This window comes from Patella vulgata, chromosome 9, assembly GCF_932274485.2.
Source record: "Patella vulgata chromosome 9, xgPatVulg1.2, whole genome shotgun sequence".
Classification (NCBI taxonomy): domain Eukaryota; kingdom Metazoa; phylum Mollusca; class Gastropoda; family Patellidae; genus Patella; species Patella vulgata.
Window position 1 is genome coordinate 35,575,722 of NC_065887.2, and position 16,839 is coordinate 35,592,560.

At 33.6% G+C, this 16,839-nt stretch overlaps 2 long non-coding RNA genes across 2 annotated transcripts; one reads left to right on the plus strand and one right to left on the minus strand.

Moving 5' to 3' along the window:
- Positions 1 to 3,722: 3,722 nt before the first annotated feature.
- LOC130014258 (uncharacterized) lies at positions 3,723 to 6,881 on the minus strand. Its single transcript, XR_008789238.1, has 2 exons — positions 5,460 to 6,881; positions 3,723 to 5,317 (listed from the first exon to the last, which is right to left on the minus strand). It is a non-coding gene; the product is annotated as an uncharacterized LOC130014258 (long non-coding RNA).
- A 3,861-nt stretch (positions 6,882 to 10,742) lies between these two features.
- On the plus strand, positions 10,743 to 15,394 carry LOC126831846 (uncharacterized). Its single transcript, XR_008789237.1, has 3 exons — positions 10,743 to 11,090; positions 14,247 to 14,321; positions 15,331 to 15,394. It is a non-coding gene; the product is annotated as an uncharacterized LOC126831846 (long non-coding RNA).
- Positions 15,395 to 16,839: the final 1,445 nt, after the last annotated feature.

The following is a 16,839-nucleotide window of genomic DNA, read 5'->3' on the forward strand; positions in this document are numbered from 1 at the left end:
ATGACTTGAATGTGACTTGGGCTTTGTGAACACTTGCAGACTCAACTTGGGCTTTGGGACAAATTGGGACTAGACTCGGACTTGAGGTTCTGCGAATTGGGACTGGACTCGAGGTGCTGTGACTTGGAACAAGACCCTGACTTGAGGTCCCAGGACTTGTTCTAACCTCTGGATGTTCTACCCATACTTAAAGAAGCTAAATTGCTATTCTTTGGTACCTAGAAATGGCCACAAATGGGTCGCAATGCATATAACAATTTAATATGAATGTATATAAACTGACTTACATTCAATCGTTTCTGTTTTTACTCTAATTTTTAATCAGTTATGTTTGGCGAAATATGCGAAGAGTGCAAATTGAATGGCAGTATTTACTATTTGGCATATGGTTATTCAAGTCTACACCGGCCGGTAGTATTCTCCTGTGTAGATGTAATACAAATGGCTCTCGAAAGCATTTAAAATTTTTACTGTGGCTTAAATATTGGATATCAGAGGCCCACTTTTTTTTACCAGTAAGATAACAAGATAAATGTTGATTTAATTAAACTGACCATAATGTGGTATGTCACTGAGTCTAATGGTGTGGATTTTGTTCGATCCAATTCAATAGGATGTCAAAAATTTGGGTTTGAAAAATAAGAACAAAAGTCTTTTTTATACGCCCACATTTTCAAATGGACATATCATGCCGTCGCCCTTGTCCGTCCACAATTTGTTTGTGGACACTCTACAGGTCACAATTTTTATCCAATTTTGACGGAACTTGAAATATAGGTCTATATCCCAAAGATCGGTTTCTTTGGATATTGGCATGTATCAGACCATAATTTCATGGATTGTACAAAAAATGATGGTTTTAGCATGTGGACACTCTAAGAGGTCACAATTTTTATCTGATTTTGATGAAACTCATAACTTCCTGAATTATGCCCCTGATTGTACGAAAAATCACGTTTTTAGCTTGCGGTCCCTCTAGATGTCACAATTTTTATCCGATTTTAAAAACTTTTTGATGAAACTTAAAATATGTTTTATATCCCGAAGATCTAGGTTCCTGTCGATATTCACGCATATCAGACTGTAACTTCCTGGATTATGGCCCCTGATTGTACGGAAAATTGCTTCTTTTTTGAGATTGTTTTGTCAATCTCTTGCAAAATGTGGGCGTATCTTGCATGGCAACCGCTTGTTCAACAAATCGAAAAGTTGCACTGGATACAAAGCAATGTAATTTGTAAATGATGCAACAGGTTTTGTAGATGGTTGTCTGTTAAAAATGGCATCTCTTGACAGCAGAGTGTACCTTCATGTTGGTTTTTCCAGGCAGTTCGTTTTTAAAGTGGAACTTTGCTGTCAATATATTTTAAAACCAAATGATTGATGTACGCTTTATTGCATTCTTTGCTAAGTGGTTGTTCTGCCATTATGCTTTGGCGAAAGATGAGATTAAATACCGGTATATAAAGTAGATAAGACCAAAAAAAATCATCTGCCTTTTAATGTAGGAAAATTACACGATAATAATGGTTAGCTCCCTTTAACCAAGTTTGTACCATTTTCAATTTAAAAGAAGGCAAAATGTAACCAATATTAATATCATATTATAAGGATGAGTTTAATACCCATCACTCTTTGCATGAATTTTTGATGAATGGACTTTTTGTAAAATCCATTGCAAAAAGAAATTTATGTTTTAGACAAATTATTTGTACCTGAATAATAACATAATATACTATTGGCATAAGACTCAAGTTTATGTTATTTTCGAAAGAGATCAATTTTACAAGCCAATGTCATATAGTTTGCCATGTTTTTTAATATTTTGGTTTAAAAAGTAAAATGTCATCAGAGCACTGAAAAGTTTCTATGACAAAATCATTTGCAATGACTCTAGTAGTAATTATCAGAAACTTATTCATCTCAAAAGAAACAAGTCAACATTGAAGTAATTCAGCTCCATACAATCGACCTTTACATGAGGCTGGTGTCCCATCTCTCCCCCTAATCCCAAAATAAATCGATGACACTCATTAAATACTTACACATTTATCTATTTATCCAGCAATCAATTACCTATGCACCAAGTTTGTTCACTTTCACTCAACTGGATCAAAGTTTTCTTCCAAAGTATTGACAAATCAAATTGCTTATCTCTGCTTAGCCTAAGCAGAAAATGTTTATCATCAAACTCAGTCAAGACATACTCCCCCAATGAACATCAACAACATGTTTGAACGCTGTGCATCAACTAGAAGTAAAGTTATTGTAGCACAAAAAGTGTAACAGACGGACAAAGTCCGACGAACCCATTTTAGTAATTCCCCTAATTTCCTCGGAAGAACATAAATATGTAGATCATATGATGAATTTTGCTGTTTAAGCATTGAAAACATTCTACCTAGGGCCATAGTAGGGTTAGCACTGCTTCTTTGTTTCATGAACTGCACAATGTATAGAAATACCAATAACTGCTGTTGCTACAGCGTTCATAAGATTCTACAAATGCAGCAAGGACCATAATTCCAGAATTAACGTAAATATTGTTGAAATTAAAAAGGCTTCTTCAATTCACTAACCTGGACAATGCATATGAATCTCAAGGAGATTGCAAGATATGTGTTGTTGCTAAAGTGTTCAGAAGATTCTACAAATTCAGCAAAGGCCATCACTCGAGAATTGAAGAAATATTAAAAATATAATAGGATTCCTATTTTACTAATCAGAACAATGCATATTAATTTATATTTTTAAACATAGGTTACTAGGCAACAAAGCAGCTGCTAAGTTTTCAGAGCAGTTTATCAACTAACAAGATTCAAAAACCTCTGAAGACGACAATAAGATATTATAACCAGGGGAAACAACTCTGGAAATTATTATAAACAAAATTAAAGTAAAATTCATAATTACAGCCCACAAAGTTATAAGAAGATTTAGTAACAAAGGGATTTAAACATGGAGGTCATTAAAAATAGATGAAAATCAATAGAATTCTTCTTTTGAACAAGTTAAACAAAGTTTAAAAATTGTTGAAAATCAATTATGTTGCTTCAGTTTCAATAAGATAGACAATTATATCGATTTAGAAAAGATATACAACTGAAGCTTCTAGTGTAACTAACAAGAAATGCGACCAACAGACGTCAACACTATTACAAAAGGCCATAACTGCGAAAACTATGATTAAAAATAACTGAACTAAACGAATTCCAGAAAAATTGTATAATAATTGAATCTTTTATTATACTAGCAAGATTTTGTAACAAAGGAAAATAATTATGGAAGTTATATTGATAATTAATCAAGTTCGTTTTCAATATGATAGACAACAAATGTAAATTTCAGAAAGATTGCATCAAAATTATGCCTCTATATACTATGCTGCTAACAAGATTTCATAACAAATGGAATAACTTTAGTTATTAAAACAATTTGTTGAAAATTAATAGGATTGTTGCCTTCAGTAGAATACACAACCAATATAAATTTCAGACAGATAGGACCATATGAAATCTTTACAGTGAACAATATTCCATAACAAAGGGTAATAACTCTAGAAATTATTGAAAATCTATGAAATCTTCATTTCAGTGAGATAGACATATTGATTGTTGTAGCCTCTATTGTGTAAACAAGAAATGTGAGTGACAGACCGACTGACCTACAAATGGGTGAACCACACTGTCTTCAAATGTGGGCATATAAAAATGACAATAATATTTCAAATACATACATTTTATTAAACTTAACATATTTACAATATATTTATACAATTTATTTCGTAGACATAAATTTCTAAGAAGTTGTATCAAAAATAAAGATATGTTGCCAGGCAACAAAACATACACCCACAGCAGCTAAGCTGTCCAGCAGTTCACAAAATTTGTTACATATTCATAATTTCTTTTGTAGGTATTTTATTATTATTATTATTATAGCATATTTATAGTGCATCCTTTTATATCACATGTTCAGGGGCACTTTACAAAGTGACAATGTAATCATAAAATGTAATCAAAAAAATATTATGGACATGTTAACAGTGTCAGTTAACAGCTTGTTTAAATAAATGTATTTTAAGTTGTTTGTTTAAAAGAACATAGAGATGTGCAACATCTTAAACTAAATATTAGATTATTCAATAAAACAGGGGCTTGAAAACTAAAAGAGCCCTGACCATAAGAGACTAATTAAAAAGTTCGATCATCAATTTTTAAGATAGGTTGCCAGGCAACTAAACATACGCCCACAGCAGCTAACTCGTCCGAGCAGTCGACAAGGGTTGTCACATATATGGAAGTAATCTACAGAAATTGTTCAAATTCGACAGGCTTTTTCGTTTTACTAATTCAAATAATGCATATAAATTTCATACAGATCGGATGATAACTTTTGTCGTTCGAACGTTCACAAAGTTCAACAAAGTAAATCAAGATGTAATTAACATAAATTTGCTGAAACGCAATAGGCTTGTTCGTTTTACTAATTTAAATTATACATATAAATTTCATACAGATCGGATAATAACTTTTGTCGTTAGAGCATCCACAAGGTAAAATAAAGTGAAACAAGGGCCATAACTCACGGCGTAATTAACGTAAATTGCTGAAATTCAATACACTTCTTCATTTCATTAATTTAAATGATGCATATCAATTTCAAACAGATCGGATGATAACTGTTGTCATTAGAGCGTTCACAAGTTTCAACAAAGTGAAACAAGGGCCATAACTCTAGATGTAATTAACGGAAATTGCTGAAACTCAATAGGCTTGTACGTTTTACTAATTTAAATGATACATATAAATTTCATACAGATCGGATAATAACTTTTGTCGTTAGAGCATTCACAAGGTAAAACAAAGTGAAACAAGGGCCATAACTCACGGTGTAATTAACGGAAATTGCTGAAATTCAATAAACTTCTTCATTTCACTTATTTAAATGATGCATATCAATTTCAAACAGATCGGATGATAACTGTTGTCATTAGAGTGTTCACAAGATTCAACAAAGTGAAACAAGGGCCATAACTCTAGATGTAATTAACGGAAATTGCTGAAATTCGATAGGCTTCTTTGTTTTACTAATTTAAATGATGCATATAAATTTCATACAGATCGGTTGATAACTTTAGTCGTTAGAACGTTCACAAGGTGAAACAAGGGCCATAACTCCAGAAGAAATTAACGGAACCTGCTGAAATTCAATAGGCTTCTTCATTTCACTAATTTAAATGATGCATATCAATTTCATACAGATCGGTTGATAACTTTTGTCATTAGAGCGTTCACAAGATTCAACAAAGTGAAACCTGGGCCATACCTCTAGATGTAATTAAAACGGAAATTGCTGAAATTCAATAGGCTTCTTTGCTTTACTAATTTAAATGATGCATATAAATTTCATACAGATCGGTTGATAACTTTTGTTCACAAGGTGCAACAAAGTGAAACAAGGGCCATAACTCCAGAAGAAATTAACGGAAGTTATTGAAATTAAATAGGCTTCTTCGTCTCACTAATGCAAACAACATATATCAATTTCAAAACAATCGGTTGATAAATGTAGTCTGTAGAGTGTTCACAAGAAATTGTGGACGATGGACGGACGGACGGGGGCAACGGCAATATACGACCACATTTCCATGTGGGCGTATAAAAATTGATCAAGGTTGATTTCTCCGGCAGGCTTCATCAGATGATAATTTTAGTCTCTAGAGCGTCACACTCAATGGGCAGGGTGACAACAATATAACCACATTTCAATGTTTGTTAATAAAAATAATATTGCACCATTATGAGAAAATATTTATATACGTATTTAAAATTATGCTTATATAGATCTAATAATTACTAGTTTTAATCAAAAATATACCAAGCTTTTCTTGGAAAATAACATGACATTAAAATATAGCAATTTTTAAGAAGTAAAGAAGGCTTTCAAGATGTGGGTGACATTGAGTAAATTTGATATACCGGTAGAAAGTTGGTTTAAAATACTGATATTGAAGGATTGAGTGCAGGTTCACACTTTGTTTCATAGAATAAAAGCATTTGTGTTAAGTGGTTGTTAACATCACTTCAATCTTTCAATAGTGATTTTTTTTTCTCTATATTTCCCTGATTGTTAGACTATTATAAATAAAATAAAACCAAGTACGAACAATCCAAACCATTAGACAAAATTCGAAGTCCTAAAAAAACGGTATAGGCAAAATAGTGTAATAAAGCAAAACAGTGTAATCAGCATATGGACTGTTCACCGTGTACAAAATACACGACAAACAGTGGTAACAGGTGTCCGGAAGAGTAAGCTTACCCTGCCTGGCGCTACACCCGCCATAGCTGCATCCAAACTATTAGGCGAAATCTCGGTAAAATAGCATGATTGGCCAATGGACTATCGGTATGCAAAATGCACTTGATGAACAGTGTTAACGATGTAGTAGACAGACATTATCATAATTTAACACAGATTCTACTTATGACAAATTTTTACCGACTGCAAGAAGGACAGTACTCTCAGATCTGCAGAGGTTGAAAGTGACAGATTGCCATGGTCTATTCTTTTCCGCCCATTAGCAACTGGGAAGCCTTTTATAAAGGAGTCAATTAATCTGCTCCTTAAATTAGAGGTCTGACCAGCTTTTCACACTGTCACTTCTGCAAATGGCAGAATATTATACATTAATAATTAATCTCATAAACTGTTATATAAAGCACTTTGACATCCAGTTCTTATAAACTGTTCAGAAGCACTTGTATTGTATAACAATAAATAGGATTCAAATACAGGTAAAAAGATTTAATGAGATGAAAAACATCAATACTGAGTATATGTTCTAGACAAAAGGGAGTTTCAATACTGAGTATATGTTCTAGACAAAAGGGAGTTTCAATACTGAGTATATGTTCTAGACAAAAAGGGAGTTTCTATTTCACCTTCACCAAATTCATTTAAAATAGAAATTTCAGTCTTAAAGTCATAATCATATGAGTTCCAGTTAAAATGAGTATTTGTAGCTAATAAGGAAAAATAGTTATTTTCTTGTATGTCTTTTAACACAGCCAGTCTTGGACCCAACTGGAAAGGTAAGTCTGAAATAGCTGTCATATTGGAGTTTGTTGTTGCAATAATAGAGTAAGCATCTGCTGGATATTCTGGAACTGGCATATCAAGATCTTGACTGACAGGAAATATAACAGACTGCAATTCAAAAAAGAAGTTGATTAAATAAACGTCCATAAAAAGATAGACATGTCTTCTGCATTAAGTTTTAAATCAATCATAGGGTTTATTCTCATGCCACAATTATATTTTAGTCATAAATGCAGCAATGGCAACCCCTGACAGAACAATGAATGTTCCGATAAACAGTCAATAATAATATTGCTCCCTGATACAAGAATTACTGATGACATGCACCATTGAGTTATGGTTGGAATCAGGTGAACAAGACAAGATTTGTCAGTATAATTTTGTAAACATACATGTAATACACATGATGACAAAGGTTCAATCTTTAAAATAGTGTATACTGTACTTATTAGTGAAGGTTATAATATAGTCGTGGGCTACTAACAAACGAAAACCAAATTTTGATTGCTTTATACAATGTGCTTAGTATGACAGTACCACAAAAACATGATAAATATTATTGACACTGAAAGTCAGAGTATGGATTGTTTGTCTATCATATCAATGAATGAACAAGAGTTCTGCAAATCATGTGATAAAACAATGAAGTATGACTATGATCATATGAAACAAAACCACAAGAAATGTTGTGGTGCCATAGCAGCTCATTTTAGATACACCCTTTTTTAATATTTTATGCTGTATTAGAAAAATCCTAAATTCAATGACTGCAAGTCAAGGTTGGAAGAACTTTCCTTCATTTGACATTGAGTATGTTCAAATATGAGGAAGTTTAACAGCTATTCAGCTAAACATATATCTATTTTTGGTATCTGAATAAATCGCCAACGGTAATGAATCAAAGCATCAACAAACCAAAGTGCTTGTCTCTGCTTAGCCTTAAAGAATAATGCTCATAACTGAACTTAAAAGTTTCATAACCCTTGCTCAATTACAAGTCTCACTGTTATCAAATTCCTTAGCGTGGATAAATCAAAACGTATATCTCTCATTCTCTGCTGAGCCTAACCAGAATATACTCATTATCAAACGTATGTGGATGCATAAAACCAACGAGAAAAGATACACTACTGTACCTGAGCATACGATGGAGGTGCATCAACTGTTGAGAAATTGAACTCATTATCCACTATAGTTGTTCTTTCACTTCTTGTCTCTCCAACAACTAAGAAACCATCTTCTTCTGTATCATTACCCTGGCCATCAGTTGGCATTGGTGATGGTAACAAAACATCATCGGGCTGAGTTAACTCTTTTAATTTTCCAATTATAGATGAAAACATATTTTCAAACATCCTTCAACCTAGAACTAAAAAATACACAACATAAAACCTTTAAGAAATGTCTTTAGATCAAGATAAAGAAGAGTAAACAACTGAAAAACTTTTCTATTTTTTGAAATAATTTTACAATATATTTTAAAATATCGGAGATGATTTTAAACATGTAGGTACCAGTAACTATAGTAAGTGTTTGATACAAGCAGAGTTAAAGACGCATTATATAAGATTTAGATAAAGAGCTGACAGTTTTCGCTATAATAATAGTTAAAAAAGTAATGATGAAATGAATGATAGGTTGCCATGCAATGAAACATACGCCCACAGCAGCTATATCGTCCGGGCAGTCAACAAGAGTTGTCGCATATTTTTACTTTTTTCGGTAATGAAACATTTATAATACATTAAAATCTGATAAGAGTAACAACTCATTAAGTAATTATCAGAAAACCATTAGAATTTGTTTGGTTTTTATAAAGTTGTGCCCCATGCTAAAGTTAAGTATACAAAACTTTTAACATCATGGATTTAGCTGTTCAAGTCATAAAGATTCATTGAAAATCAACATACTTGTTCGTCTCAAGACTTTAAACACTGTGTATAAATTTAAAGTCCATCGGATTTTTCAAAGTGATCAAGGGCCATAACTCTGGCAAAAATTATTGGAAATCGCTGAAAACCATAGGCTTCTTCGTCTCATGGTCTTCAACACTGTATATAAATTGAAAGTCAATCAGATATATACTTTAGCCCCTAGAGCTTTCAGAAAAATTTTCAAAGTGATCAAGGGCCATAACTCTAGCAAAAATTATCAGAAATCGCTGAAAATCAATAGGCTTCTTCGTCTCATGACCTTAAACACTGTGTATCAATTTAAAGCCAATCGGATATTAACTTTAGCCTCTAGATTTTTCAAAGTGATCAGGGCCATAACTCTGGCAGTAATTATCGGAAATCGTTGAAAATCAATAGGCTTCTTCGTCTCATGACCTTAAACACTGTGTATAAATTTAAAGTCAATCGGATATTAACTTTAGTCTCTAGAGCATCCACAAGATTTTTCAATGTGATCAAGGGCCATAACTCTGGCAGTAATTATCGGAAATCGCTGAAAGTCAATAGGCTTCTTTATCTCGTGACCTTATACACTGTGTATAAAGTCAATCGGATATTAACTTTGACCTCTAGAGCGTCCACAAGATTTATTGAAGTGATCATGGGCCATAACTCTGGCAGTAATTATCGAAAATCATTGAAAATCAATAGGCTTCTTCATCTCATGAGCGTAAACACTGTGTATAAATTTAAAGTCAATCAGATATTAACTTTGACCTTTAGAGCGTCCACAAGTTTTTTTGAAATGATCAAGGGCCATAACTCTGACAGTAATTATCGAAAATCGCTGAAAATCAATAGGCTTCTTCGTCTCCTGACCTTAAACACTGTGTATAAATTTAACGTCAATCGGATATTAACTTAAGCCTATAGAGCGTCCACAAGCAATTGTGGACGCCGGACCGAACGACGGAGGGATGGGGGCAACAACAATATACGACCACATTTCAATGTGGGCGTATAAAAAGGAATATGTTGAAAATTTCTGTCAAATTACTTCATTCTGAGCGTAGTTATGACTGTGTAAAGAACAATGTAGTCTCTACTGTCATTGCTACATACATGTACCGTTGTTACGATAATAAACAAAGTCTCAAAATATTGGACTCAATTATCCATTTTTTAATTAAATTATTAACTGGCAATTGTGTTTAAATCCATTAATTATTGTAGCACCATCTTGTCTTGTCTGTCTCTACAATTGATACATTTTCGAGGCATTGGGCACTAAGAGTTGAAGAGTAAGGAAGACTCGACTCTCAACAAAAAGCCAAAACTCAAAACTAATAAACTTCTTCGTAGTTCGTCGTTCACAGATCTTTCCGAAAGGAACTATACATATACCTTTACAGTGACATCCAAAATGAATAATTTTGTCCGCTTCGGATGATCGAAGATTTCTTAATCGTCATGATAAAAAAAAATCTTATCTTGTTTGTCAAAATCTAAAATTATTACAAGATTAATGACATCATTACCTTAAATCCACCATTTTGAATTGAGAGTATCCTTCCTTTAATTTTTGACGATTACCCAGTCGAAATTAGAATTACCAAGGGACATAACTCGCGTAATTACCCAAAGACACCAAAACCACGGTTGGACACAAAAACGTTTCGATTTAAAATAATTATCAATAATCGGTATAACTTACTGCAATGAGTTGAAATAATGATGGTATGGGTAAATTTGAGGAATGCCAGTTGTATAGAATAGACTTTTATTGTATCGAAACGTCCTTTGAGGACATACAAAGTATCAAATACAAGTACAAAAAAATTGGACGGGTACAAAAATATGGACGGGCATTAAGAACATATAGACTGGACAACCTGCTCTAAATGACGTCAGGCTGGTTCCTACGTCACTGCGCTATTCTGACTTCAATATAGAGACGGGTAGCGGGCAGCCATCTTGCCAGGAGGAATTCCTCCCGGCAGTGCGCATCTCTTTCTGCGCACATTACCAATGTAAACAAAAACATGATCGGACGCTGAAGTATGCAATAAAGATGGCGATTTGCAGTAGCCGGTAGGCCTACGATTGTATCTGATTATAAGTGCTGATTTTAAACTGTCGCTTTGTTTGGGTTTAAGATAACAATAAGATGTCGCACGAACAACGTTTAATTTGGCTAGATCAATCTTAGACATTAAAGATAAGATTAACAAATCTTCTAGCTTATTCATTTTAACGCTTAACGCCATCATTAGGGATACCTGTCTATTTATAGTAACACTACGTCAAAACACGGCTGCCCACTACCTGTCTCTGCAAGTCAGAAAAGGAGTGACGTAGGAGCGAGTCTGACGTATTAGAGCAGGTTATCCAGTCTAAAAGAACATAGCGTTATATTGGGTCTGAATGATTGAGACTATTAAGCAAAACGAAGTAAACCGAATGCACGAGTCGCTTATATCAACGTAAAGTTCTGTAAAAAAAAAACCTGTTGGAGAACATCGCTGCTTAGAGTATTTCCCGCCAATTCAACGTCATTTTAGAAACCAATGTGGATAAACTGAATATGGGAGATTTCGTAAGACCGAGAATCAATGGTAAAATGATGTCATCTCACCAAGGCAGAACTGTCTGCCTACTAGGACTAGCAAAAGATGTAAATTTAATTAATTATTAATATTACAAATTATTATTTTATTTACAGTGTGGGCTCATAATCGTCTTAATAATCGGCCATTTAATTTTAACTAATTAAAGTACGGTAATTAAGTAACTTTGGTCATGGACCAACTACCAAGTACACTTTGGTCAAAACGATCATAATTTGTTCAAAATAAACGTAATCTTGTCAAAAAGGTCACCATAAATAATTGTCAACAAAGACTAGATTAAAATTATTATTTTGTTAATGTTTGTAATTGTAAATATAAAGAAAAGTATCATTTGATTTGTTTTGTTTGTATAGTACAAATATGACAAGTAATACCTACATTTACAAACAAAACAGAATGGTACTTCTTTTTTCGGGGTTATAACGGCCAAAATAATTGGTCATAACGGCCCAAAAATTTGGTCGTAACAGCCATACGAATTGGTCATAACGTCCATACAAATTGGTCGTTAACAGCCAAAAAACCATACCATTTATTACATATACAAAATGATATTTATTAACATAAATATTGCATAATAGTTTTGTTTTTTTTAATACTATAATAGATAATACCATGATAATATAAATACATACATTACATAAACATTAATTTAATACGTAAATTTACAGACATTTAACGTAATACAAACTATAATATTTCACATACATGTACATAATACATTGTATGAATGAAACATACAAAATATGAAATTTATTTCAATAATATTTCACATACATAATACATCTAAACACATATTATAAATTTACAGTGTTGATAAAAGGGCTTTTTCACGATTTTAAAGTCCCATCAATAAACTTTTGCCCAGATTTAGCAAACTTAGCAAACAAAGCCAACATGTCTTTCTCCTTCAAAGTTGCTAAGTCTCTAACTCAATATCATCAAAAATCTTCGATATTGAAAACACGAATTATTTGTCAATTCAAATCAACATTGGTCTTGTGATCTTTCAGGGAAAAGATGGGCTTCTGATATCGAATATTCAAGACAAAATAAACATTTTACCATTGGTACACGAATCGTGTACCATAATGCGTTTCAGCCCCATTTGGAACAAGGGACTCAAATAACAGGGATAGACATATTCCACAAGTCATGTCAAATGGTGACGCGATATTCTTATCTGGAGAGCATGCTCAATAAATATCATCGGTGTAGACTGGAAAAACCAGACGCTAAAGTTTGCCATTTACATGGGATTTCTGGTGTATTACGCCAAACATAACTAATTAAAAATTACAGTAAAAACAGAAACGATTGAATGTAAATCAGTTTATATACATTCATATTACATTATTATATGCGTTGCGACCCATTTTTGTCAATTTCTAGGTCCCAAATATTATTGATTTAGCTCCTTTAACTATCAGCACGTAAAAAATCATCAGGTATTGCATCTTCATTTACCTATAAAAAAATTGTAAATATCGCTTAACCTAAGATATATTTGGAAATATAGCTTAACCTAAAATATTATTTGTAATATTACAAAATTTAATATATGTCTCCAGGACACGTGGTTTGTATAACTGTAGCACCACATCAATGTTTTGTTTAAATATATTGTTTTTATACGCCCACATTGAAATGTGGTCGTCGCCCCCGTCCGTCCGGCGTCCACAATTGCTTGTGGACGCTCTAGAGGCTAAAGTTAATATCCGATTGACTTTAAATTTATACACAGTGTTTAAGGTCACGAGATGAAGAAGCCTATTACTGCCAGAGTTATGGCCCTTGATCACTTTGAAAAATCTTGTGGACGCACTAGAGGCCAAAGTCAATATCCGGTTGACTTTAAATTTATACACAGTGTTTAAGGTCATGAGACAAAGAAGTCTATTCATTTTCAGTGATTTTCGATAATTACTGTCACAGTTATGGCCCTTGATCACTTTGAAAATCTTGTGACGCTCTAGAGGCTAAAGTTATCAGATTGATACACAGAGTTTAAGAGCTTGAGACGAACAAGTATATTGATTTTCAATGAATTTTTATGACTTGAACAGCTAAATCCATGATATTAAAAACCAAACAAATTCTAATGGTTTTCTGATAATTACTTCATGAGTGTATTATAAATGTTTCATTACCGAAATAAGTAAAAATATGCGACAACACTTGTTGACTGCCCGGACGATTTAGCTGCTGTGGGCGTATGTTTCGTTGCCTGGCAACCTATCTTTCATTAAATTAAAAATGTCTGGCCGTTGCGACTAAAGTTTTTGGCCATTATGAGCAAATTTATTGGCTGTTATGACCAAACTGTTTGGCTGTTATGACTAAAGTAGGACCGTTTTGACCAAACCTGTTTTTGGCCGTTATGGCATAGGGCCGTTATGACCACATCGCCTTTTGTTTGTACAATTACAATCATAACAAATAATAATTTCAATGTCTAGTCTACATTTACAAACAGACAAACTGTATACATGTGTTAAAACTGTCTTCTTATATAAAATGTTACCCCCCCTCCTCTCCTAGGTATTAGATTTAAACAATATTTTATTCAGATAAGATTGATGTGTAGAAAATAATGCATGATGTATTTAAATTTCAGGTTGATAACAGTGGTAAATATTTTACATTAACAACAAGTGATGGACAAGATATAAGAATAGATATGCCTGAACCAGTAAGTAGGCCTACATATAGTGCATATAGAAGTACATTGTACTTACTCCAAAATGCCTAGACACACCTATACCGCCAACGGTTCGCTAAGCAAAGAAACCTTGAAGCACATTTATTCCATGTACATGTTTTCACAATATATCTGCCGATTTTATGGAAATGGTTCTCTTGCCTTTGCATATTTGCGCGCCTTATGCCAACTTTTCCAGATAAATTTTATTGAATCAAATGAGTTCTTTCAGCGTACAGTGTACTACAGTACTCTTAGACCAGTATTACTATCGGTAGCCATATCATACCTTTTCCTCAGAAATGCATAGTTTTAGTTTCAAGTACACAAATTCCATACTATCTCCAATTATGGATAGCCATGTCTACAAACTTGCATTCATTTTAGTGGTAAGAGAGCATTGCTATACTAAATCACTGTTACAATTTCAGATTGAAATTACTTAAAAATGAGTTACATGACCACTTTACGGCGGAGCAAATAATAGCAATGGTTTATAAACCTCTCAATATTTTGAGCCGAGACATTCAGAGAAGCTATTTCATCACATATTGGAATTCAAGACTCGACCCCACTTTTATCAGCAGTTACTCTGTGAAATCTTGGACATCCCCTTTAATTTTGAGATTTTTCTGACCTTACACTGTGTGACAGGTTCATTGTAAAGGTCTTCTGTGCAATCCAAGATGAATGCTTCTTTAATATACTTCAAACTCCAGGACTACCCTGATGTAGGACAAACAGACGATAGAACAAATGTATGTTGGACGAAAAGACAACTAGAATAAAGTAATGATAGGTTTTTGGATCGTCAAATGTCTGTCAAATTCAAATGATATTTGTTTTTACCTATCCAGCTGAGCCACGACTATTTGGCATTGACCATTGTTTGTTTGACCTTCACATGTGAATGTCACTGTGCTCCTGACTTTAATTGCCCCCACCACCAGACTCATTTATACTAGAATGATAAAATATCTTCTTTGTTTATATCTTTTAGCTCAGTGAATATGTAGCAGGACTTACCGAAATCCAGGGTAAAGTTAACAGAAATACCATACAATGTGAAAATTATGTTGTATTTTCTGATGAAGCCTCTTCAAGTTTTAGTAAGTTATTTACAAAGAGATTTCTTTTTTTCAGAACTGTTTGTGATGACAATGTTATATGATTTTAGATACATAATATCTGTGGCTAGGAAATCAGAGTTCCCATATTCAAATTTTTACTCTTCATTAAAGGAGGAATCCCAGATATTATGTCAGTGAATAAAACTCGATAATTCTGTGTCAAAAGTTCTTAAAAGCCTTTTGATAGTCTAGTCAAAAGTAACTACTATCTAAAGCTATATGATACAAAGACATACCAATGTCTGGTTGTCAGGTGGAATTGGTGGAGACACACTTCTTGAATAACACAGTGACTACTTACTAGTGCTCCTACGACTAGTCGGATAGCCGTAAACGGTTAGAACTGGGCGGTTAAACGGTTCGAATTCAATGGTACGGTTATTCGGAGATGTCCCCCATTACATAGAGTTGTGTCTGATTATATTCCTCTTTATAACAAAACTTGCCCGTTGTCATTTTGTATTTGATGTTTGAAAATCTTAGAATGTAACAGTCGTCCAACGATGTCAACTGCTAAAAATTAATACTATTAATAGCACTCTTCGTAGTCATACGGCAAAGTCAACGGACCTTGTTCTGACTCTTGCTATTGTTAATCCAATCTAAATACTTCTCGGCATTTCTAACTATATTCTACCTTGTTTATTATTTACTTCAAAACGTAACCACCATTCAAAATATAATCATAAAGGCTAGAAAATGACATTATACTAGATTCGTTACTAAATTCAACACGTTTCATATCTCGTAATTTCACGCAAGAATTCTACTTTGGTTTTTATACGCCCACATTTTCATGTGGACGTATTATGCCGTCGCCCCTGTCTGTCCGTCCACAATTGTTTGTGGACTCTCTACAGGTCACAATTCTTATCCGATTTCGACGAAACTTGAAATATAGGTTTATCCCCAAAAGATCTCGGCTGCTTTCGATATTGGCATGTATCGGATCGAAACTTCATGGATTATGGCCCCTGTTTGTACGCAAAATCACGTTTTTAGCGTGTGGACCCTATAGAGGTCACAATTTAAAAAAACATTCTATTATATCACCGTTACACCCTAAGGATGACTGAGTTCGAATTTCGTGAAAATCGGCCCAAAATTGACAGACAAAATGGCCGCTGTTCGTTCCCAAATAGCGTAAGAATATGGTATATTGGTATATCAAGGTTGTGGACCCTATAGGGGTCACAATTTTTATCCGATTTTGTTGAAACTTGAAATGTAAGTTTATAACCCACCTCGGTTCCTTTCGATATTCGTGCATATCGGACCGTAACTTCCTGAATTATGGCCCCTGATTGTACGAAAAATCACGTTTTTAGCTTGTGGACCCTATAGAAGTCATAATTTTTATCCGATTTAAAAAACCTTTC